General features: G+C 37.5%; 1 protein-coding gene across 33 annotated transcripts in view; it reads left to right on the forward strand.

The window, feature by feature from the left end:
• The window catches only part of PLCL1 (phospholipase C like 1 (inactive)), a 958345-nt gene that overhangs the window by 679724 nt on the left and 259658 nt on the right, over positions 1–18963 (forward strand). For 6 of the 33 annotated variants that reach the window (XR_014830042.1, XR_014830044.1, XR_014830038.1 and 3 more), the window contains exon 8: positions 9796–9974. The exons of 26 other annotated variants lie outside the window; for them this stretch is intronic. The gene's annotated coding sequence lies outside the window, so the exon portion shown is untranslated. Of the gene's footprint in view, positions 1–9776; positions 9975–18963 lie in introns of all 33 variants that reach the window. One more of the 33 variants, XR_014830046.1, reaches the window with a different exon arrangement.

Consider the following 18963-nt stretch of genomic DNA (forward strand, 5'->3'; position numbering starts at 1 on the left):
ACTTATAACTTCAGCTGGTCTTAATATCACATCTATGATAAGACTAGAAATAAACAATTCTTCAGGCAAAAGTATGATTACCCTCATTTTATGAATTCCCATGTTATCATGAGGGATCTACCAGTGACCAGTAACTCTCAAGCCTTATTAAAAAAGAAAAAAAAAGATCTCTTGACTATGTCTAATACAGTTTTCTATATTGAATTTTATTGCAATTTTTAGTGATAGGATTTGTATGATGTACAAAGTATGCTAGATCAGCGTATATGAAAAATGCTATGCATTTCTATACAAGTGCAATATTTCCCCTGGGACATGTATCTTGATTTCCATTTTGTCTCATAAGAAGGGCATGAGAGCTAGAAATCATAGGCTATACAAGGAATATAGAATATATGAAAGGGGACAGTGGTAACCATGGAAAGGCAGGTGAGGCCAATGTGCTGATGTTTCACTGTGTGGTGCCTTAGCCAGTCCTCACATTTGATCTGGTCATACGGGCCTCCCCCTTTCTCAGGCTGGTGTTACTCCACTTCATTGAACAAAATAATGTAGTATTAATCTTGAAAGAATGAGAGAAGGAGACATCTGAGATCATCCAGTAAATGGCAGAATGTTCTTTGGCAGTTAAATTATTCCTTTAAATGACATTTTCTCAGGAACCTCAAATAAAAAATGGATAAATTCTAGGAGTTCTTGCGATGGTACAGTGGATTAAGAATCCAACTTCAGAGTCTCAGGTCGCTGCAGAGGCATGGGTTTAATCCCATGCCTAGCAGATAGGTTAAAGGATCCAGCATTGCCTCAGCTACAGCATAGGTGGCAGCTGAGGCTTGGATTCAATCCCTGGCCCAGGAACTTACATATGCTCTGGGTTCGGCCATAAAATTTAAAAAACAAAAACAGAAATAACAACAACAACAAAAAAAATGGATAAATTCTAAATTGCTCTGGTCAAAGTTAAGGTGGACTGTCACCCTGTATCCCCCACTGTGCTCTCCAGTAGTCTGAACATTGATTTGCAGGTTCCCTCATCTGGGTGAATGTTAATGACACTATTCCCTGTTCCCACCCATGTTTTCCCTACTGGCCCCTTGTTTGCATGTCTGCTTATTTGTAGCCCAAATCAAAACAATTCTTCTAGGTGAGCTTCTGTGGTAGAGTTACTTGACTTTTTACCCCTTCTCCATGAAACTCTATGTTATTCTCAATTCACCTTATCCAGATGTTATTTTGTTGATTTGTTGAGTAGAGGTCAGCTGTTTTATGATCCAGATATATTTGCTACATTGTTCACTAAATTGCAAACTCTTTTATGACAAGGATGGGCTCTGGAGACTCAAACTTTGTTAATGTCAACCTTTGCCTCTGCCATGAACAACTGAGGAGTATGGAGGCTTCCATTTTTGTTCTAAAACAATGACAGCCGTTTAGAGATTTACAGTAATTAGCAATACATGGAGTTAACTTCAGCCCTTCTCTGTGTTCATTATCTGAGACATAGCTTTAAAATTAAACTGTACAGTTCTAGAGATCTTTATTTAGGCCTGCATAAGCTTGAACTCCAAATAAGTAATATCATTTAGTGGTAGTTTAAGCAGTTGCTTTTCAAAAAGGGAGGAGAAGGCTTTTATCATTATGCTTAATGTGAATTTTTATTGTCCAAACTGCGACAGGTTTGAGAGTGAAAGAGGGCACCATTAGTGATTACCAGACACACCAGGGATGTCCCAGAATACTTGGTCACTGTAATTACCATTCATCTGTTTATTCAAGGAAGACTTACTGAGAGATTGTTGTTGCTACCATGATTCCAGGGTGTTATAGTAGAAAGTAAAAGCCCTAGAATGGGACTCTCAAGACTCTAGCTGTGTTGCCTTCAGTAAGTTACTGAATTTTTATGACCCCTGATTTTTCCAAAAGGAACCTTTTGATTTAAGTACAAGGACATGGTAACTCACTCAATGATAGAGATAAGTAGTAGCAAAGACCAGAATGCAGACCCTCAGTCTCTCAAGTAAGTAACCTTGGATACAAGGACCATAGGACAACATTTCTTGCCAGTGCATCATCTTTTGCCTAGTTTTCTCATCTGTGAAATGGAAGTACTTTACCAAATTGTACCTCGTGTTACTTTATACTTCTAAGACCTAGGACAAAAGATTAAATGATTGATGAGTTCTGTTGAAACAGAGTTGTCCACTTGATATTTATTAGAAAGAGATTAAATACTAATCCCTAGGAGATGCTCTTACATGAGAGATGCTTACTGGTAATAATACAGGCATTGCTTAAAAGGAAGACTCTCATTATTTGAGTTTTGTTTCAGATTATTTCCTTCCAGATATGCTAGTTGCTCACCAAAATTAATTGCCCATTTTTGAAAACATAAGATCTGGCTGGGCATATGACTTCCTTGCTGGCGGCAGTATTTACTGGCCTCTGTTTCACCTAGGTGGGTCAATGAGACTAAGTTCTTGTCAATGGAATGTACACTCAAGTGATGTGTTCTGTACATGAATGATGTGTTCCACTGTGTCACTTACTTAAAAGGAAATTTCTTGTATTTTTTTCCCTTGGACTAGAATAGAGATGTAACCATGACCCAGCTTAATCAAGCAGGTAACAGCAATGCCCTAGGAGACAGGGGAACAACAAGATGCAGGTAAACTGATACCTGAATGACCTCCTGAAACAGAACTGTGCCACTAAATAGAAATTCCTATCTACTTCTAGACTAGTACTTGAAAGAGAAATAGCATTGCATTTTTTCTCAATTCACTTTTTGGGCCCATTTATTGCAGAGGCTCAGCCTATAACCTGCCTAATGGTGTATGTCTCCCAGCCAGAGGAGAGTGCAGTCACAACAGCTATAGACAAAAATGCTACCATTTGAGAGAGGCAGTGACCCAACCTCCCTCCATAGTTGATATGTACAGAGCAACAGTCCTTCATGCAAAACTGACTTCCTAAAGACTAGGCATTGAACAAGTGTAAAATAAAAAACAGAAGTGAAAGTGTAAAATAAAAAAACAGATATGATAAGGCAATCAGACCATATTGAATTAAAGCAGCAAGAACTACATACAGATATAAATGTAGCATAAAATGTCCCTTAGTCATATTGATTGAAAGTTATCATCTTTTACTTGGTGAGGAGGAACTGGTGAAGCCCAAACCCCTGTATACCCTTTATAGTTCACTGGTTTATGAACTGTACATATTTTCATTTCTGATAGAATTTACTCTTTTTTTTTTTGTCTTTTTGTCTTTTAGGGCCGCACCCATGGCATATGGAGGTTCCCAGGCTAGGGGTTCAATTGAGATGTAGCCACCGGCCTTGCCACAGCCACACCCATAGCAACACCATATCTGAGCCGCGTCTGTGACCTACACCACAGCTCATGGCAACACCAGATCCTTAACCTACTGAGCAAGGCCAGGAATCAAGCCTGCGTCCTCATGGATGCTAGTCGGGTTCGTTAACCGCTGAGCCACGATGGGAACTCCAAATTTGCTCATTCTTAATAACTTCATTGTTATCTTCATGACTCCATGACTTTATTCATTAAAAATCCCACATGGGAATTGCAACATATAGATCCTGTTCAAGCAGACCCCATCTTGCATCTGAAGAGGATAAAACTAAGTAGTCTGCATTTTTTTTTTTCTGGGAGTTCTAGGTTCAGATATTATGGAATATGTAACATCCTCACTTTGATGACAGAATGCAATCAGTATTCATTAATTTCTTCATAGAAAAAATTCTTTTTGTTGAATTCCTGGTACTTATGCTCCAGACAGTGTTATGACTATTGAGGGTTCAGAATAAAAGTACATCCTCCCAGTTTAGGGGAGGAGCTGATAACATTCACCCTAATTACTGCCATAATATTTCTGGACTTTATTCTCTGGTTACTTTTGTTTTCTTTACCTTTTATTCCATTCACTTTGGCAGAGTGCTTTCCAAGTACTTTAGTAGTAGATCAAAAATGATCATTTTTGACTCATTATTCATATTTTGCTGTGTTTATATTGCTATTTGGATCTTTGTTAGTTCCTCATGTAAGTATATGATTGTAAGCAATGATTATTTGGAGAAGTATTTCCATTAAAAAAAGTATTCCAAATATTGAACACACACACACACATATCCTATTTTTATACTTAAATGATGACTTCAAGGCTAAAGAAAGACTCATTATCTTTTGGATGTCCCAAATTCATATACTTACTTCAGCTACTGTACTGAATAGTGGAAGTAAATCATGTGTCCTATATATTCCTGTTATTTAACTATGTGCTATGACTGGTTGGTGGTTCGGGAAAAGTAAATTGTTTCTCAAGGTAGATTTTCATCATCCGCATGCTTCAGGCATCCCAATAGTTAATACCTAACAACTTATATTGGCTGAGTTCCTTCTTCCATTTGATAGCTCAACTGAAGCTTGATGTTTATGGTGGAAATTGTCTTGATTTCTTTAGATGAGATGAGCATCCAAGGAGTTTGAAAATGTGTTTTAATTAAGATTCTGCTAAATTTTACCAGACACCTACTTGGAAAACAAAGCAACTGAATAATTAACTCTGATGAGAGCAGATGCTGGTCTAATGACAACCTGTTACCGCTCAAGTGTATCATTAGTTGTTTTACTGTGCTCCTTTAATATGTCCAGAGCTCTCCTCTGTTAATGAATACATTGGTAGCTGTGTACTTAAAATAGTTCCTCATTCTGGACTGTCGTAAAAGATATTTCTAGCATCTGCAAAATTCTTCACTTAAATAATTCGGTCCCCACCCACCACCCCCCTTCCTTCATCTATTTGGCATGTGCTTAGAACCAAACACTTCTTCAGTTTTCCTAGTGGGATTATTTTAGCCATACATCAAGCGAAGCTTACAAATTGTTGAGAATCTAATGATGCATTTATTTACAGATGTGCATTTCAGTTCCCTGTTATGTTGTTGAGGGGTAGGAAGAGTTTAAAAACTCTCTCTCCAAGCCCTACCCCCACCAATGTTATGAATAGCCATGCATTTGACAAAATAAGAACTAGAAAGAGCTTCAAGTTTGATTTTGAGTATATACGAACTGGTATTGATTTAAAAAATATTTAAATAGAGTTGATTTACAATGTGTTAATTTTGCTGTACATCAAAGTGACTCAGTTATACATAATATATATTGCTTTTCACGTTCTTTTCTATTATGGTTTATTATAGGATATTGAATATATATATAGTTCCCTGTGCTATGCAGGACTTTGTTTGGGAATGGGTATCAAATTTTTTTAAATGCATGGTTCATCTTTCAAAATAGAAAAAATGGGAGTTCCTGCCATGGCACAGCAGGTTAGGGATCTGGCATTGTCTCTGCAGTGGCTCTGGTCACCACTGAGCCATAGATTAGATCCCTGGTCTGGCACAGTGGATTAAGGACCCAGTGTTACTGCAACTGTGGTGTGGATCACAGTTTTGGCTTGGAATCGATCTCTGACCCAGGAAATTCCATATGTCACAGATGCAGCCAAGAAAAAAAAGAAAAGTCTATTTTTGTTCATTTAGAAAATATAATGCTGCAACTATACTATGCTATTGTTTCTCACTATAACCTACATTATTTTTATTTTAAAAATTTTTTCAAGATTACTTTCGCTTTTATTTTTTTCAAATGCTGCATTTATTTCATTTTAATTTTTTTCCTTTTTTATTTAATGATTTTTATTTTTTTCCATTATAGCTGGTTTACAGCATTCAGTCAATTTTCTATTGTATAGTAAGGTGACCCAGTCACACATACACATATACATTCCTTTTTCTCACATTATCATGCTCCATCATAAGTGACTAGCTATAGTTCCCAGCACTACACAGCAGGATCTCATTGCTTATCCATTCTATAGGCAATTGTTTGAATCTGTTAACTCCGGACTCCCAGTCCATCCCACTCTCTCTCCCTTCCCCTTGGCAACCACAGTCTATTTTCCAGGTTCATGATTTTCTTTTCTGTGGAAAGGTTCATTTGTGCTGTATGTTAGATTCCAGAAATAAGTGTTATCATATGGTACTTGTCTTTCTCTTTCTGATTTACTTCACCTAGTATGAGAATCTCTAGCTCTCCCATGTTGCTGCAAATGACCTTATTTTGTTATTTTTTGTGGCTGAGTAGTATTCCATTGGGTATATGTACCACATCTTCTTAATCCATTCATCTGTCAGTGGACATTTGGGTTGTTTCCATGTCTTGGCTATTGTGAATAGTGCTTCAATGAACATAGGGGTTCATGTGTCTTTATCAAGGGAAGTTTTGCCCAGATATATGCCCAAGAGAGGGATTGATGGGTCATATGGTAGTTCTATGTATAGTTTTCTGAGGCACCTCCATACTGTTTTACATAGTGGTTATACCAATTTACATTCCCACCAACTGTGCAGGAGGGTTCCCTTTCCCCCACACCCTCTCCAGCATTTGCTATTTGTGGACTTATTAATGATGGGCATTCTGACTGGCGTGAGGTGGTACCTCATAGTAGTTTTGATTTGCATTTCTCCAACAATCAGGGATGTTGAGCATTTTTTGATGTGCTTGTTGGCTATCTGTATATCTTCCTTGGAGAAATGTCTATTCAGGTCTTTTTCCGATTTTTCCATTGGGTTGTTGGTTTTTTTTGCTGTTGAGTTGTATAAGTTTGTATATTTTAGAGATGAAGCCCTTGTCAATTGTATCATTTGAAACTATTTTCTCCCATTCTGTAAGTTGTCTTTTTGTTTATTTTATGGTTTCCTTTGCTGTGCAAAACCTTTTCAGTTTGATTAGGTCCCATTGGTTTATTTTTGCTTTTATTTCTGTTGCTTTGGGAGACTGACCTGAGAAAACATTTCTGAGGTTGATGTCAGAAAAAGTTTTGCCTACATTCTCTTCTAGGAGTTTGATGGTGTGTTGTCTTATGTTTTAAGTCTTTAAGCCATTCTGAGTTTATTTTTGTGCATGGTGTGGAGGGTGTGTTCTAGTTTCATCGATTTACATGTGGCTGTCCAGTTTTCCTAGCAATACTTGCTGAATAGACTTTATTTTTCCCATTTTATGTTGCCTCCTTTGTCAAAGATTAGTTGACCATAGGTGTCAGTGTTTACTTCTGGGTTCTCTATTCTGTTCCATTGGTCTGGATGTATGTTTTGGTACTAGTACCACACTGTCTTGATGACTGTGGCTTTGTAATGTTGCCTGAAGTCTGGGAGAGTTATGCCTCCAGCTTGGTTTTTATTCCTCAGGATTGGTTTGGCAATTCTGGGTCTTTTGTGGTTCCATATAAATTTTCGGATTGTTTGTTCTAGTTCTTTGAAAAATATCATGGGTATTTTGACAGGGATTGCATTGAATCTCTAGATTGATTTGGGTAGTATAGCCATTTTTACAATATTAATTCTTCCAACCCAGGATCATGGAATAACTTTCCATTTCTTTGCATCCTCTTTAATTTCCTTGATGATGTTTTATAATTCTCAGCATATAAGTCTTTCACCTTGGTCAGGTGTATTCCCAGGTATTTGATTTTTTTGCGTGCAATTTTAAAAGGTATTTTTGTATTCATTTTCTAATATTTCATTGTTAGTATACAGATATGTGACTGATTTCTGAATGTTAATCTTATATCTTGCTACTTTGCTGAATTTGCTGATCAGTTCGAATAGTTTTTGGGTTGAGTCCTTGGGGGTTTCTATATATAGTATCATGTCATCTGTGTACAGTGACAATTTACCTCTTCTCTTCCAATTTGGATACCTTTTATTTCTTTTTTTTGTCTGAATGCTGAGGCTAGGACTTCCAATACTATGTTGAATAACAGTGGTGAGAGTGGGCATCCTTGTCTTGTTCCAGATTTTAGTGGGAAGGTTTTCAGCTTTGCTCCATTGAGTATTATATTTGCTGTGGGTTTGCCATAAATGGCTTTGATTATGTTAAGGTATGTTCCCTCTACACCCACTTTGGTAAGAGTGTTGATCATGAATGAATGTTGGACTTTGTCAAATGCTTTTTCTGTAGCTATTGAGATGATCGTGTGGTTTTTTTGACTTTTCTTTTGTTAATGTGGTGTATGGTGTTGATTGATTTGCATGTGTTGAACCATCCTTGTGAACCTGGGTTGAATCCCACCTAGTTGTGGTGTATGATCTTTTTTTATATGTTGTTGGATTTGGATGGCTAAAATTTTGTTGAGGATTTTTGCATTCATATTCATCAAAGATATTGGCCTCTAGTTTTCTTTTTTGGTAGTATCTTTGGTTTTCGTATTAGGGTGATGGTGGCGACACAATGTCTTTGGGAGTGTTCCTTCTTCTTCAACCTTTTGGAAAAGTTTAAGGAGGATGGGTATAAGTTCCTCTTTTTATGTTTGGTAGAGCGTACATTATTTTTATATCAAACATCAGAGACTTACAATTTAAACCCTAGACACAGAACAAATCGGCCTGTTCAATAACATCAATTGTCCAACTGATGCAAAGCAAGGAAATATATAAATCAATTTCAATTCTGTGTTCAGAGCCATAGCATATATACCCTCATTTTGAGATGTTTAAATAGTTTTAAGGAAATTCATGAAGCTAAGATGAATATGAGATCTTTTAGATCACCTTAAATACTGTGCTAATCAAACCAAGACAAGGCGCACAGATAAATGTTTGCAAGGGAAAGGTGATGATTTAGATCTACTGTGCTTCACGACATTCTGTACTATTCTTCCTTTAAATCTGTCAGGAAACTCCTCGGGAGTTGTTTAGATACTCTTCTGGTCCTGGAAGACTATAGAATAGGACATTTTTCTTCTCCACCCTGTACTTCCAAAATCCAACTTCCTTCATGAAATAGAAGTTCATTTTAGTACTCTTTAAAGATCTAACAGAAAAAAAGCTTAAAATAAAGAGGGGGAGTCCCCATTAGGGCTCAGTGGGTTACAAACCCAACTAGTATCCATGAGGATGTGGGTTTGATCCCTGGCCTTGCTCAGTGCGTTAAAGATCTAGTGTTGCCACACACAAGCTGTGGTATAGATCACAGACAAAGCTCAGATTCTGTGTTTCTGTGGCTGTGGTGTAGGCCAGCAGCTGCAGCTCCAATTCAACCTCAGCTTTCTGTTGTGGAGGGCAAAGGCAAACAAAATATGTCAGTAATTTGTTTTAAGAAATGTGCTTTAGAATGTTTTTTCTGCATTCACAAAGATACACAACTCTGCTTTACTCATTGAAAATTCTGGCTGATAGCCAAAAACATTTTAATATAGACAGTGTGGAGAAAGCCACATTTTTTTTTTCTTCAATCCGTCTATGCCAGAGCAGTGTTCAGAATCTGGATTTAATGTGCAAAAGCGGGACTCCTTCCTGTTCCTTGTCATGTCACTGCTAGAGCTGGATTCAGCATCCTCCTGGTAGAGGGAGAGAAGACATCTTTGCTCGCTTCAATTCCATCCTTTCCTATTGAGTGTTCCATACAGTGGCATGCAGGGGTTATTTTCACTTTTTAACTTTTCAAAAAATGTGTGATGTGTTCACTGTCACAGATACATGACTTACATTCTATTTTACATGGCTTAGTTTATGTTCCATCCTCTTTCATACAGTTTTCGTTCTTCCTCATTTGGGGACATAGGGAGATTATGAAAAGAATAGAAGCTGAAGTGGTGGGGGTTGTGAGGAGTCACTGTGACCCCATGAAAAGCACCAAGCTCAGAGCAGGTGCCCATGAATGTCCTTCCCTGCCCCCCACTCTTACTTGCAGTGTATCCTCTGATTCCCAGGAGAGGCCGATGGTGAAGGAGGCAGCAGCCTATTACTTAGAAGCTGAGGAGCTCCATGTAGCCCAGCCATTCACCCTCTGTCCAACTTTGGACAAATCATCTGCCCTCTGGAAACTTTTTATCCTGAATTATAAGATGGAAACTGTACCATTTAATCCAACCAGCTCACAGAATTAAATGTAAGTATGCTTTATTGACTGTCACACACTTTATACATATGGAGTATCATTATGAATCACTGGAGCAGAAAGAAACATTGGGCAGGTTTTCCACTCTGTACAGAAAAAACTAAATACCCCCTTAAAGTTTGAGAAAGAAAAGAGAACTGAAATATTGGAAACCAACCTATTATGGTTCATGGTGGTTAATATGACTTGAAAAACCTACTATTAAAGTATGTTTTATGTGTTATAAAAGCTCTAATACGTGCACGTACTTTTTCAGAGGAAGGTGAGCCTTCTAAATTATAAGAAAACATGAATATTATATTTGATGACTACAGATATTCTTTAGTTTCAGTCCTATAAGATCTCAGATTTGTTTCATATGGCATTCCCAAATTAAATATGATGCCTTAGGAAAAGAGCCCCTAATAATTTACTAATTTACTAAACCCCTTAGTAAAGGACTTTACTAAGTGACACTTCTGGGAAATAACTGGCCTGCCCTATAACCTTATCTTAGTAGGACCCCTACAAGGAAGATTTAGAGAGCAGATAAAGAGGAGAGGGAGCAGTGATAAGTGAGAAAACACAGTTCAGGATCATGTTGCTCCATAGGTGTCATTAAATAGTATGTTTAATGCAAATTAAATCAGCATCCTCCTTCTGCACTTTCAACTCCACTTATCCACATGTAGCCTAATGGATAGTTTCGAACGTCTGTTTAGCAGGGTGGGGTCATGGGCCTGTGACCAATGCAGTAGCAAGGGGCCTGTGTTCAGAAGGGTCCAGCACATGGGGTTTCATGCTCTGTGGTTGCCATGTTGAAATTCTTCATGCTTTTATCTTGGAACTTGTATTTATAAGTTGATAGGACAATGGAGCATGTGCTGGGGGCCTGGAGGCTACTTTCAGGTGCGAACCTGTCCCCCACCCCCCCTTCACTCACCCTCTTCTCCCATCCCCAGCTCATTCTCAATTGCCTGCTCCCTCTGCCCCTGTGTCTGGGGCCCTGCCAGTTCTCTCTCCTCATCCTCACACCTCCATCTCTTACACATCCTCACCAGGAATGGCTGTGGGTTCCATGGGCTGGGAGAAGGATGGAGGAACCTGCATTCTGCTTGACTCTGGGACAGAGGTCAGGCAAGTGGCCAACAGTATTTTGGCTTTCTGGCTATAAGTTTGTGGCATCATGGCCTGTTTGGCAGAAGGCCAATGGCGGCCTCTTGCCTACCCCTGATTTAAGCACCCACCACCTTCCAGCATAGAGATTGCAACTCCTTGGAGGTCTCCCTTCTACTGTGGGTAGAGGCAGAAGTTAGTGGGAGGAGGAAGTTGACTTCCCAGGTGTCTGGGCTGAGTATTCCTCTTGCACAGGGTCCTGGCAAATTAGGTAGCTGGACCTGGTATTTAGACGATTCTGAAACAAGACCTAAACTCCTCAGAAACAGTTCTAATGATATGGTCATCTTGTAAATGAGTTTCCAGCTAAGTGTATAATAATCCCAAGTGTATAATGGCGCTTACACATTTGAGAGACCCTGTGATCATAAAGGTCACACAGGGTGATAATAAGAGCTTTAGGGGGTTGTGAGGATACAGTAAGAAAGTGCATAAGGCACTTAACACATGCTCAGTAGATGGCAAATTCCTATATGGACACAAAGGAATCATTGCTGAAATACTACCACCATCCTCATCACCCATGTCCATTTACTTGAGAAAATATGTAGGAAGAAAAGGAGCATCAACTGCTTTGGCTCCTGTGTAAGTGATCTGGATTACGCATGTCTCTTCTATGTGCTAAGAAAATGAACACAATTATTAGATATTAAATTGTAAATTGACAATTTACAATTTATGTGTATGTGCACAACCATGTGTGTATGGTTATACACACATGCATACACACACATATTCTTGTGGATTTGAAATGCATGGGAACTGTCAAAAACCTCGGATCTATGTAGTTCAGTGTGTTTAGTTTACAGAGAAGGAGAGAGATTGCACAAACTCTTTTTTTTTTTTTTTTTAAGGCCACACCTGGGACATATGGAAGTTCCTAGGCTAGGGGTCAATTCGGAGCTACAGCTGCTGGCCTACACCACAGCCACAGCAATGTCAGATGCAAGCTCTGTATGCAAGCTCTACATCACAACTTGAAGCAAGGCCAGATCCTTAACCCACTGAACTCAGCTAGGGATCAAACTTGTGTGTTCTCAGGGATACTAGACAGGTCCATTACCACTGAGCCACAATGGGAACTCCCATACAGCCTCTAAATGGCAGAGGAGGGCTAAAAACCTTGAGATCCCTCATCTGTCTAATTGGTGTGCAATGTGCTTTGAGGACCTGAAAGATATGTAAACTGTTTTACATTTTTATAGTTACTTATGGCTGTTACATTTGTCACAGCTATCATTTATGTGATGTGACCCTTGGTTAAGGAATGCAAAACTCCAATCATCCCACCTTTTCTCTGCAAAGCATGATCTACTTTAAGACACCCTGTTTCATGGCAGTTTCCAGAAATCCCTGAAAAGCAAAAGGGATGGCTGGGTAACCCATGTCTCTGATAAAATAGTTTCCATTTTTACAATGGAGAGTCAAACATGCCTTCCTTAGGTCTGGTGCTGTGTGTTAGGGTGGCCCATATATGATCACGTGTGGTTAAGGCAACACGACTGGAATCATTTTAGCTTTCATTTGGCCAGTCTGTACATCAAGAATCCGAAATCAGGAGGTTGATTTTCATTTTGCCTCTTCCCCTGGCAGATCTCCTTTAGGTCCAGGGTTGCCATTTACTTCAAAGGGAACGCTCTTTGTAAAGGAGGTATCCGGGAAAGGAAGAAAAATGAGAATCCAACTCATTATTTTAAAGATGGTTAAAATAAACAAGTCGGCAAATGCATGTTTTCTCTTAGACTACTCAGTTGGGATCTTTCTGTCAAAGGAGGGTAGTTTGTAAGGCTTCTATTATCTGATCCCCATGCAAAGGGGATCAAATATATTTTTCATTTGATGAAGTTGGGTAGAAGTTGGACTGAACTGAATTACACTGATTGCTATTCCCTGTAATTCCCAACAAACTTTTAAAATACATTTACCTATTATACCCCTTCATTTTCTATAGCTGCAGAAGGAAAAAAATAAAAGACTTGTACAGATACAGAAACTCAAAAAAGAAAGCCAGTCACTTGTTTTTATACAGAAACCAGCATACTGACATTTTAATGATGCTGGGATACTGCCATAGTGTGAAATTTTGTATTCAGAGCATTTAAAAAGGGAGTGGAGAAAAGACAAGTAAGTCCCCAAACAGAATGGATTCGATGAGCTTGTGTACATGGCAGGTACCAGGTAGTGATCAGCCTCCTTGGGTCACCTTTCCTCCTTAAAAGATACAGGAGCCCTTTAAATGTATGGGATGCACAGCTGAATGTAGTGCCTTTTATGGAGACCTCTTTGGGTCTGATTAATTAGTAATTGGGGTGAGAGCTGTGCACTTCACTGACTCTTGCTGCCTTGATTGTAAATCGCAATCTGGTGCTAAGTCTCAGCAGGTCACATTGCTGTTTTTGCTGTACCCCAGTGACACAACTGATTAAATCTGTGTAAACAGTATCATTATGAAAATATTTTTGTTATAGGCATGAGGAGTTAACACATTTTTATTTTGGATGGAAATTAAAATTATTTGTGGGAGCTTTGTATGTTTTCATCAATTGTCAGTCATCCCAATAGAGCATGTAGCAAAGTAACTGTTTTAATTTTCACAAAGGGAAAAAAAAAAGCTCTCAGACAGAGGGCTTTTAAAACTGAGAATTATGATAATTATGTCATTCATAATACACATAGCTACATTACAGGCAAGTATTATGTCACTTAATAGTTAGTTAAACAAGTAAACAGAAATATGGGAATTTGCTTGCATATTCCCCTTACAATGGGGGCACTTTTGAAAGAGTAGATATGCTTTAATGGAACACACATACACTCCCCCAGATGCTTCACTTATATTCTACATGTTTCCTAAGTTAGCTGTAACAGAACTCTGAGTTGCCTCTGGAAAGGAGCTCGGGGTGCTGATGTGTTACTAGGCAACACACAGACTCAGGGTGATGACTCAAGGATCCCAGAGGTCCACAGGGGTTTCAGGGGAAGGATAAAGGTGGACCATTAGATCATCTTGAACAGTTTGTGTACCATTGTTTACATTTGGTTCTGAAGCAAGCAAGTTTGATTTTTGCAGTATACCCACTTTACAGTCATTGGCACCTCCAAAAATAATTCTTCTGGAGGTGTGGTAAGGTTGAGCAAATGTGCAATTGGTCAGGATTGGCAGTTTTATTCTAAGTGAGCATTAAAATTGTAGTTGCTCTTCCTAATGAGGCCTGATTTCACCTCTGTTTGCTGAGGCTGGTGCTAAGTCAACTCAAGCCAATGGATACTCTCCTATTTGCTTCATTTCACAGACTTCTTATTAGAAAGGCTTAAATGAACTTTAATCAAACGTGCCTATTAAGTTTCTGAGACTTGGGTTGCTAATCATCTACTTGCTAGCAACTAAAGTTTAGATAAAAGAAAAATGACTTTTCTTTCTGTGAACCTATAAATATCATGGTCAGAATATCCAGGCGAAAAAGGAGCTAACAAATGAGCAAATTTGCCATGTGCCAGCTCCCAGATTTAAACAAAGAACTGGCTGTATACATTTCAAATGATGGCCTTCATATTATCTAGGCCTAAATAACAAGACAAAAAAAAACCCTGCCTTTGAAGAGAAGAGGAAGCATTTACCCTACCCTTTAATGCTGTACAGATGTTGCAAATGCTTTTGCCAAAGGTGGGAGGAACTGTATATGAAAGAACTGGCTGTGGGATATTGGTTATCAGTAGACTATTCAGAATAATGAAATTTTGTGTTATTACCTGGGGTGTTTGTGTTTTCCTGATAAGCAGTTTGTTTGGGTTTTATAAAGATCTTGGGGCATGGGTCAGTCTAGAGAAGTCTAATATTTGTTTATGACTCTCAATTCTTTTTTATTATATCCCATTAGTCATTGCAATATTTACCCCAAACTGGGAACTCTGAGGATCAGATGATTAGATCATATTAGGAATGCTTTTTGGACATGAGCTATTACAGCTATCTTGCCAAACACCAATGGGCAAAGACAGTAAAAAGGATTAATACAGAGGTGGGAAATAGAAAAGGAAAAAATACTATTATTTACTTTTTAAAAAAAACTACTCATCAACCTAATTCAAAGCATAAATCTAAATCTAGAAAAAGAGATTAAGGAAAAACAAAGAACAATTTTCTCAAACAGAAATGAAGACTAGGAAAATGTGAGGATAGTTTATTATTAAATGTAAGCAAATCCAGAGTGATTTCATTTTCTTGTTAAGTATTTTTTTTTTGCTAATTCCAAAACTCTACCTTGTATATAATATGACTCATGCAATGCTAATAAAATTTTAACCCCTTGAAGTCTTTAAGTAACATTTACAAAGTGTAAAAGGCAACTTTCAATCAGCACTTTATGTAAGATAGTTAATTGTAATGACCTAGTCATAAAAATAGGAGTAATTCTGACTTTGGCAATAATAAATAAAATAATCACCCTTTCCTAGTAAATATTTGCACAGCAGTATTTCAGAATATATAACACACAGGGAGGTCAAGAAATAGACACCCATACACTCTGTGTAAGACACTATACACTTGGATATTTCCTTCTCCAGAAGAACAGCCCCTTGGGCATAGATTAAGGAACAGAAGTTCACCATAGTTCTGTTTTAAGGTATTATTTACTATTGTAAGGGTAATGCAAGCTTATTACACAAGAATCAGAAATGATAGTAAAATACCCCTGCAAGTATCAGTAGTGGTATTTGTTATAAACCAATAAATCACTCATGGCTCTAGCTCCAACAAACTGTTAACTAAGCTGTATGCAGATCTCTTGGTCACACTCTGCATGAAATCTTGATCCTTTAGTAATCTAGGTTCTTTCATTATGGATAGATGGAGATCTTTTTGACATTTTCTTTGTTCAAAAAGGCAATGTAAACTGGCAGATATATGGTATTATTATAATGAACGTTTATTAATACAAGATCTTAGAAAATGAAATCTTTTTAAAAAGTGCTTCACACTTATGAATCACAAAGTGGTTGTTGACACCAGGAGTTAAATGTAGGAAGACGATGGGTGTCAGAAACAAGAAAGAGCCCTTCTTGTTTATGTTTTTCTTATGCCGCTACTTCTCTTATTGTTCACACTTGTGTCCACTTTAATCCCCAGGCTCAAGGAAATTCAGTAGGCAACTCTAAGGATGTAACAAACACAAAGAAAATATAGAATCCCATAAAATCAATGAGCTGTTTTGTATTTGTGGAAATTTTAGGAAATGTGGATATTTGCATGTGACAAGTTTAGAGGAAAAAACCCATTTGTGGTTTGAAATTAAGAAGGGAGGAAGGGAAAAGGGCAACATGAAGGATCTTTGCAGTGATGGAAGTGTTTTGTATCTTAAATATATACAATATGTGTTACATAATATATGTCTATATCAATCTTCTGGGTGTGGACAGCACTAGTTTTACAAAATGGTAACTTTGGGTGAAACTGAGTAAAGGGTACATGGGATCTCAGCGTTATTTCTTACAACTATAGGTGAATCTACAGTTAGCTCAGAAAGTTTGCGTAAAGAACATAAAATTGAGTTTTGTTTTTGTAGAAACCTCTGGAAAGACAGATATATGCATATTTACATGCACTTGTACAGATAACTTGCCTAAATTCTTTTAGAACTATATGTTTTTATTCAGGTGAATAAAATATGTAAACACTTGTCTATGTATTGTTTATATTGAATATATTTAACATGATTTGATATTTAATTTGAACAGTTACTAATGTATTAGTTTAGAAAACCTAAGAATGGCTGTTTCTGAAAGCATGGTACAGTGCGATGGTTAAAAGTGTGAACCTGGGCGTCAGGTTGCGTGTTTTGAATCCTCTCTGTTATTTATAAACAATGAATTTAAGCGGGTTTTAATCAGTCTGCCTCAAAATTTGCTCCTCCTAAAATGGTGAGAACAATAGCTATCATATTGCCTTGTTATAAGGATTAGGCAAATAAATACACACAAAACACATAGAATACAGCCTGACACAGTAAAAACTATGTAAGTGTTAGCTGCTGCTATGATGATAATGATGATGATGTTTTATATACATCAGCTTATAGAAAACTCATGTCAACCCTAGTTGTAGGTACCATTATTGACCTCAGGATAGATGGCCAGAAGGAACAAGTGTCTTGCCAAGGTCAAAAAATTTGCATTTGGAAGGACTCTGCTTTAACCACTTCAAGTTTGTAAGATAGACCTGAATTTTATTTTGTTGTAATAAGATAACAATATATTTCATTAGGCAAATAAACATCTGATTTTCTATTTAAACAACAGTGATTTAGAAACAAGACTAGAAAACATAAAACAAAGACACATATTTGTTTCTTAGATTTCCACCATTCTTGATTCTACTGGGTCTGGAAGGCATCTTCCCTCTGGTATTTTTGTCTTTTAGTTTTTCAGCCTGGATAAACCCAGAGTGAAGAGGTGTATAAAAACAAAAGAGAGGAAGCCAACCCAATGTCCATTCTCAAAACTTTCAAAAAGCTGAGGTTTTGGGTTCAGTTCAATAAAGGGTCAAGATTCAGGTCAAGTCTTATTTTGTATAAAATGACTGCCTTCATTTTGAAACAATCTAGTAGTTAGAATTGTGGTAGTTTCTGGTTTTAGCTAGTCTTTGAGGGGAAATGCTGAAATTAATCTTTTCAATGGAAAGGGAATGCAACGATTTACCACAGCTACCAAAACAGGGACTTCCTGGGAAAAGAATGACCATTTGTTGAACTGATTGTCATGTGTAGAAAGGAGAGTTTTTTTCTGTTCTATTGAATATACAAAAGTGGGTATATATTATATGTTTGCAAGGTATATGTGTGTGTAAAAAAATCATTGTCAAATTGGAAAATTGAAATTCTCATACAATGAGAGATAGTGTTGCATATTATTAAGAGTACAGGCTTCGTTAGTTCAAATCTTGGTTTTGTCACTTAAACATTTGTGACCTTAGGAGAATGGGAATATCATAACGGTAGCTGCCTTATCAAGTGGTTTTGGAGAGTAAATAGTGAATATATATGTAAAGCAGCTAAAGATTTTATGGTACATAGAAAGTTCTAGGTAAAATTTAGCTGTGCCATAAACTGCATAATTAAATGTTGACCATGTGCTGAATTTTGACCTTAACTTATTTATATAAAAATTTTCCTTAATATCAGTAATTTCAAGCTAGTTAAGGCAATTACATATATGCAAAGCAATGTATTTAAAGGGTAAATAAGAAACAACACAGAAGGGAGTATATATAGTGAATCAGAAATACATTTGGCTGCAAATAATAAAACACCAAACTACAGTTTTTCTTTTCCCAGATTAAGGATTATATTTCTCATATAGGGAGTTTGGGGCTAGGTTATTGTTAGTGTTGGAATATTGACTAGTGCCAATGTTTGTTCAGCTTTCTTAATATTTTCCTAATAGTTGCAGTCAATCACATCTTCCTTCAAGTCAGGAAGATACTGGGAAGGGCAATGCATGCTTTAGCCAAGCTAAAGCTTTCCTGGAAGCCACACTCTCTAGCACACTTTCCAAATGTTTTCCAACATTCCATAACAATCCTAATAATTTTTTTTCTGATTGACATGGTACCCTTAGCTGCAAGGTAATCTGGAATAGGTAGTCCTAGGACAGCTCTGATTGGCCTAGCCCATTTATGATCCATTGCTTTGGGGGATGGACATATTTTCATCATAGAGAAAAGTAGAGTTCTGTTAGCAGTTAGGAGGAAATAACTGTTGAGGAGGTAGCCAATGGTGTTTGTCATCTATAGCCTCAGGCAGCACAACGGAAGAGAGTATGGATTAGT

The sequence above is a fragment of the Sus scrofa genome, chromosome 15, assembly GCF_054392235.1.
Source record: "Sus scrofa isolate SSC_HxYL_T2T_F1_AM1 chromosome 15, Sscrofa_HxYL_maternal_Yorkshire_Landrace_v2.0, whole genome shotgun sequence".
Lineage (NCBI taxonomy): Eukaryota > Metazoa > Chordata > Mammalia > Artiodactyla > Suidae > Sus > Sus scrofa.